The sequence below is a fragment of the Gopherus evgoodei genome, chromosome 2 (genome assembly GCF_007399415.2).
Source record: "Gopherus evgoodei ecotype Sinaloan lineage chromosome 2, rGopEvg1_v1.p, whole genome shotgun sequence".
Taxonomy (NCBI): domain Eukaryota; kingdom Metazoa; phylum Chordata; order Testudines; family Testudinidae; genus Gopherus; species Gopherus evgoodei.
The window spans coordinates 60,765,995-60,773,589 of NC_044323.1; positions in this window are offsets into that span (position 1 = coordinate 60,765,995).

Below are 7,595 nucleotides of genomic sequence, written 5' to 3' on the forward strand. Positions count from 1 at the left end.
ACTTTTAGTTTGAGAGTGAGTGGATAATTTCACTTACCCATTTCTAAACACCAGTCACTGAAGACCTATTCATTGCCAACCCAACTGTGAACAATTTTGGAGTCTCCTTTATTCCTTCTAATCTGGAACATCCTTAATACATCTCTCCTCTCTCACTCTCTGAAGGGTGACATAAACATAACCATATTCTGCTGTTTTCCTGGCAGCTATTGCCTAATGCCCTAAAATAAGCCCTACCCTCCACCATACACACTTGTTAATAATTTGATAATATCAGTAATTGTACAAACACTTATGGGGTTAGCGCTTTGCATAAAAACCTTTCAGGATGCAGTATTTTTTAGTTCTTCTCTGGCCACTGTACAAATATTAGTTTAAAAAAAAAACTGTTGGTCACTGTCTTTCCCTCCTTATACATTAAATTACTTGGCTTATGGGCTTGATGCAGAAATTACTGGGTGAGGTTTTATGGCCTCTGTTATGCTGAAGTCAGACTAAATGATCATAATGGTCCCTTCTAATGATAAAAAGCACAAATCTAGGAATCTTGCAAACCAAGTTGAATTTAAACACACACACACACACACACACACACACACACACACACACGAAGTCTTGGAAAAGTCCGCTGTAACGCTTTCTTTTTGACATATGCACTACAGCCTAGCTTCCCATCATAGGTATTTGCGACATCAATCAACTTGATATCTAAGCACTAACTTAATTACAACTCATCATCAATGGAAGAACCAGTTCCATCTCTTAATCCAAACTAGAAGCTTTTTCAAAGTCTGGGAGTAGTTTAGTTAAACCAGTTGTGTCGAGTTGGAACAACTGGAGTACTATGACTCTGATAGCTATATGTATGGGGTCAGATCCTAACACCTGATAAAAGCTGGTTTAACTGGGTCATTGGGATTGCCTTGGTGTAGGGGAATCCCTACATGGTGTAGACCTGATGGAACCCCCCAGACCTGGCACAGGGATTATGTCGGGGGCATAGTCAGAACTCTACCATACTCAGTGATTCTTGGCTGAGGAAGTGCCCCATTGGGTATCACTGCAGCCAGGCATACGATAAAGCAGCCTTTAGGTAGCTCTAAGTTACTCCAGAGTTCAAGGAAGCTAAAGGTAACCTTTGCCCATTCCTAACCCCTCAGCTGAACTGAGTGGAGCTCTGATGCAGCTGAGAATCTGGCCCGTGAGTTTTAAGGACCCAATACTTCAAACATTTACTAACGGGAGTAGAAAGTGTTGACAGGACAGGGTCCTTAGTTTGCATTTTTCTAGTACAAAACTGAGGAATATCGTTTGGTAGTGCAGATGGGAGCTAAAACTACTAGTGGCACAGAACAGGGAGTACTGGTTCAGTGGCATGTTGATGGCACACCTATCAAAAATTCAGCAACTGCAACTTTTAGCCTTACAAAGAGAGTTAGTGAAATACATTGTGTATATACATGCTCCTGCTTTTCAGGTTGAAAGAGGATAATAAAGATTATGGTTTTAAATAAAAGTGGTTATAGATTTAGTGACTGGAAAGAGGACAGTTGTAATTTTTATGCATTTCCCTAACTTGCCTCAGGACAGAGTTTTTAATAAAAACCTAGTATGAGTTCACTTCGGTTGCAATTGTATCACTTTTGAATCAAAGCTGATGTGGGCTATTGGTGACCTAGGTTCTAAGCAGACAGCATGTTACTTCCCAGAGAATTCTATGTGCTCTACAGGAACTCAGAGGCATCATCAGCTCTTATACAATAGGAAGCTTTCCGCCATGCTTAGAAAAGTAATACATTTTATACTTTAACCTGCGTATATGGAACAGCTCAGAGAATCTTCCTTTACATCTCATGTTAGGGGATTAAAGTTGACATCTTTTTATTTTCTATCTTCTCTGCTGTAACGTCCAATAAATACATATTTGTTTTTATCTAATGGGATCTGATGCTGTATTGGACAATAAACTATCTGGAGATTTCAGACAGGATGTTACTTTTGTCTTGTAAGGAGATGTAGTCAAATGAGCGACCTAGTCAAATGAGTCATCTACTTACTGGGCACCACGACAGTCACTATTCCTAAGAGATGACCCAAAGGGACCTGCAGTTACACTGTAAATGTAAAGTGAATTAAAAGTAACAGGTGTCATCCCATTGCTTGTTTGGTGGTGGGAGTCTAAGCCTCCTGCTGCACTTTTTCCTTTCAACCTTAATTAGAACAAAGATGCTAGCAACCTTAGGAGTGAAGCGAGCTTTCTCAGCAACTGGCCCATGACCATGGAACCCACTTCTAGAAGAGATCCAGAATAATCATGGAACTCAGCACCTTTAAAAGAAACAGCAAGTGATGAAGACTAAAACACAGAAATGCTAGGAAATGTACAGTTCTACTGCCTTAGGAGAGTCACCATTAGCAAATATCTCTACCTCAAAAGGAGAGGGAATTCAAACATGAATAAATCTCTTATTTGGAAACAAGATCATTTCAAACATGCCAGCAAGAATGAGTTGTATGACATGTTGCTGAGCAAGCCGACTTTGAGTTACAGGAGTGCATTATTATTAACAAGCTTTTTAGAAAACAGAAGCACATATTTTTCATAGCAGCAAAATTAAAAAAAATGCCTCATCAGATTTAATATTTTTCATACAAAAGTCACATGTAGGCTGTGGCTAAGCATAAGAAAATTCACTCTTTTCAGGCATTTCCTCAGACAGTTATAATGGAGTGAAAATTAGGGGTTAGAACAGATTTGCTCATCCATCCTTCCACTATGGGAGTGCTGTGACTCCAGCCTATGCTGTAATGTTAATCTTCCATTACCATGGAACTGGTATTCCCTAATATTCTATGCTAATATATGCACATGAACTGTGAGATAAAGACTCTCAAGCCGCAACAGGGAATAACTTGATGAGTGAACTTAGAAGCGCCCTCTAACCTTTAACTTCTTGGAGGGGGGGGGGGCGGGAATTGGATGCAGGCAGGTGGCAGGCAGAACAAAAGCAGATGTTTCTAGCTCATGCTTGAGTCTGCAGCAGCTTCAAGATATGTTTGAACCAAACAATTTCTTTAGCACAGACACACAATGAGGTGTCAATACTTCATGCTGCTAGCTTTGGGTTGGGAGTGGGGGAGGAGTTTCCTTCAAAAGAAGAGGTGGCTTGGAATTATTTCCAGACTCATGACATCTTTTGTCTCAGAGTTTATTTCTTCTAAGTATCTTTTCACTCACTTCAGCCCAGTGACATATGTTGCCTTATGAACAAGTCTCATAACTGTAGGACTAATTTTCTTTCTCTCCTCTATAACTGGTGGCATTTGAGCCTATTTTGTTTTAGTAAATATTTGAGGGGGGGCACTCAGCATTAGCTGGACTCTGCTATACTTTCTGTTGTCATAAACTGCTGACATTTGTTTTTTTGAACATTTGATTTCAGCCTGCCTTAGCAAGACTATTCTATATTATGCTAAGCATATTAATTAGCATTGCCTGTGCATTATATGACTATAAATTATTCATTTTTATAGGCACCTATTAGTAATAAAGTGCATAAACAAATTCACATTATGCACAAAGAAATAAAAACTGTTTTTGTACCAACTGTGGCTTCCTACATGAGACTGGATTGTTTGAAAGAGGGGTACAAAAAGTTTGAGTACATGATTATAGTTTGCACAAGACTTTTCTTTCCTTTGTTTTAGTATTCCAATTCCTGATCCTTTCCTTTTTCCAGCGAAAACACATTAATACAATTTTTTCAGTCCAAAATAATTTCCAGAGCTTGGTATATTTGATACAGTGTACTTTTACTTTAACATCACAATATATTACTAAATCAGTGTTATAATGCAGCTAAAGTGGCTATTCCAAAGTAGGCTGGAGGAAACAGTGAAGATAGATGCTTTGGCCTGATTTTCTCAGCAGGGTGGTATTGAGCTTTGTCTGCACAGGAGATTTGCCCTGATTCCAGCCTACTCTGGTCACTTACAGGTTTAAATTAGCGTAAATGGTGAATTCTCTGTAACTTGAAGTCTTTAAATTATGATTTGAAGGCTTTAGTAACTCAGCCAGAGGGTATGGGTCTATTACAGGAATGGATGGGTGAGGTTCTGTGGCCTGCAACATGCAGGTCAGACTAAATGATCATGATGGTCTCATCTGACCTTAAAGTCTATGAGTAACCAACCACCACATGTAAATGTTTTGCTTTTTAGTTTTATACTGTGCAGCCTAATTGCCTTGTAGTCTGATCCTATTATTATTATTTATTTAGTGCCATAGTTATGGATAGCACATGTTAAATGTACAGTATCCTTACAGAAATCACAAGTTAAACTGGGTTAGGCCAAGCCATGAATTAGTCTGCAGATCAGAGTGTATGTTGCAACAGCTGGGTGGTCTGCATTATTTAATCTGTCCCCAAGATTTGCAATCAGGCTACGTACACCATGGTGATCAGTGTTGATCATTAAAAAGTCCAACAGACACTTCACAAGAGTAAGGCTGTTAATTCTGATGTGTTGGTCAAAGTGCAACTCTGATCATTTCATTCTGTCTATGTAAATCTTCCCATTTAGTTCTCTTGGAAAATATATTCTTTTTCTTCCTAACTTACACCATAGTGTAGTGTTGCTGTGTACTTTTAAATAGTTGTTGTGTTTCACCCCAGAGTTAGTTGCATTTCAGTGGTGGATGAAATGATACTTGCATAGAGTTTATATATCAATTTGTAAAGAGCTCTAGTTTCCTTCAAGAGCATCATTATTTTCAAAATGTATAGCAATGAAAGCAAAAGAGAAGAAAAACTGAGTTCTCAAAGGATTATATTGTTTTTCTTTAAAGTGACAACTTTACCTAATCCCACAAACCCTTACACATTTAGTCGTCACGCAAGTATTTCCATTAATATTGAGAAGACTTACTTGCATGAGTACGGATGACATACATGAACAAGAATTACAAGACTGGGCCTTCCAACATTAAGCAAAATTCAACATTTTATTAACTATCATAGAATCAAAAACTATTAGGGTTGGAAGAAACCTGAGGAGGTCATCTAGTCCAACCCCCTACTCAAAGCAGGGCCAACACCAACTAAATCATCCCAGCCAGGGCTTTGTCAAGGCGGGGCTTAAAAACCTCTAAGGATGGCGATTCCACCACCTGCCTAGGTAACCCATTCCATTGCTTCACCACCTCCTAATAAAATAGTGTTTCCTAATATCCAACCCAGACCTCCCTCACTGCAACTTGAGACCATTGCGTCTTGTTCTGTTATGCACTATTATGCAACCCTTTCCACTACCATTGATGCTTTACTCCTAGTTCATAGAAAGCTCATAGTAATTTGTTTACCTATTTGAATAGATCAGAGTTTGCCAAAGAGCAGGTGTTATCAAAATATTATTGCTGGCTGAAATTTTCAAAGGCTTTAAGTTGAAATGGGGCCTTTTAATTAAAATTAAAAATTTAAAGAAAAATTTGGGCTTTTGAGATTTTTTGTTGTTGTTTGCAAATAAATTTTTGCAGTATTTTCAATCTAAAAAAAATTGAGAAACGTTTACCAAATAATTTAAAAAAAAACAGACAACAGTTCTATTTAGAACACTACTAAATAGAAACAACTTTGACATACATTTTTCAATTTTTTTGACCAGCTCCACAAAATATGTACCATGGGATGTTCCACACAGGAGCACCCACCCATTTCAAATCACACCAGGTGAGCAATAGTGCTAAACTATCTATATGCTTTGGCTGTTTTTCAGGAACAAAGTATAAACATTGCGGACAACAGGTCCTTTACATAAATCTGTTTGGCAAACGTTTTTTGCTTCCTTTCTTTACTGGCCACAAAAAAGATTTTAGTTTTAAAAAATGGGGAACAAATGACTAGATTCTACAGTCCCTCCCCCTCCATCTCTTCATCTTGCAGCACTCCTGGGAAACAGAGTTTATCACAGGTTAAAGGTAATATTTCTGATAAAATACTGGGAACATGTCACTGATTGTCAGTTCACATTTTCCTTTCTATCCCCATCCTGAAGGGAAACTGACTAGCATGGTTTCTTCTGCAGCTGTTAGCGCGGCTGCTCCTTCACAGCCCAAGAACAATGCGAAAGGGAGAGACGCTAACAGCAAGGGACTGAGTCAGAGGGCAAAGATGGGAACTGTGTGTGTAGGCAGCAGCCAACAGCAGGGATGGGGAGGGGAGTTTATTACCAACCCCAAGTGTTCAAAAATTATGAGTTGGTCGTCCTTTACCCCCCCCCCCCCAAAAGCCTGAAGTTGGTTTATAAAGCCTGAGATATTTTTAAAAAAGAGTAAAGCTGGAGGTCAGGGGCATGTAGTTTCTCTCTGCTCTGTTTATTTTTTCAAACCATTTGGGGGCACTTGAGTGTAGTGATTAATGTGTCATGAAAGAGGGGCCGGGGATCAAGTGATTAGGTGCTGGGGAAAACAATTTTTTTACTTTCATAACTGATGTGGCAAGCCCAGAGGTGCCAGGGATATGACATGCCAAGCTTAGAGATAGCAGGATTCAGCCCTAGCACAAATTAAACACTGCTGCAACCCTCAGGGCTATAAACGTACTTTTATTGCTCGGCAAGCTGCATGGCTCATACAATAATATGACTTCAGGAGCTGGGGCGGTCAGGAAAACACCCCTGGTTGTGAGACTCGCCCTACACCTGCTGGCGCTGGCACTATTCCTCAGCATCCTCCTGCCACTGCCAGGGAGGCACACATGGCACCCCTGCAAAGGGCCCCACAATGCCCCAGGGGTCGGCAGCAGGCTCTCTCCTTGCCTAGGCAGATAGCCCCTGGGGCCCTTAACTGCAGTGCCCCTGGTGCCTGGGGCCATAAGCAATGGGCTGGGGGAGGGGTGCTAGCATCTGGACAGTATTTGACTGGCCTGGCCAGGTGTTTTTTAATGGATTTTGCCAGTTGCCAGAAAAATAATTTAGTCTTTTTTTTTAACATGGGTCTAAAGCAGGGGTAGGCAACCTATGGCATGTGTGCCGAAGGTGGCACACAGGCTGATTTTCAGTGGCACTCACACTGCCCAGGTCCTTGTCACCGGTCTGGGGAGAGCTGCATTTTAATTTAAAGTGAAGCTTCTCAAACATTTAAAGAAACCTTATTTACTTTACGTACAACACTAGTTTAGTTATATATTATAGACTTATAGAAAGAGACCTTCTAAAAACGTTAAAATGTATTACTGGCACGTGAAACCTTAAATTAGCCTGACTAAATGAAGACTTGGCACAGCACTTCTGAAACGCTGCCGCCCCTGGGCTAAAGATTTGCATCATGGATCATAACAGGCTTGCAGAGCGAATGTCCAAATGTCCTGTGTCCAGCTGCGATGTCCCCAGTCTCGCGCTAACCTGTTCGGAACACACCGCACCAAGCGCTTGGCGCGCGCACGCGCACCGCTTTGGGCCCCGGGGAGCCAGGGGCTGTGCGCGCGCTCTGCACACGCTAGACGTGGCTGCTGACGAGGGGGCGGCGCTGGGGGCGGGGGCGAGGCTGGGCAGGTCAAAGGCGGTAACCCGAAGCGGTGCCTGAGCCCCTGCGGCTG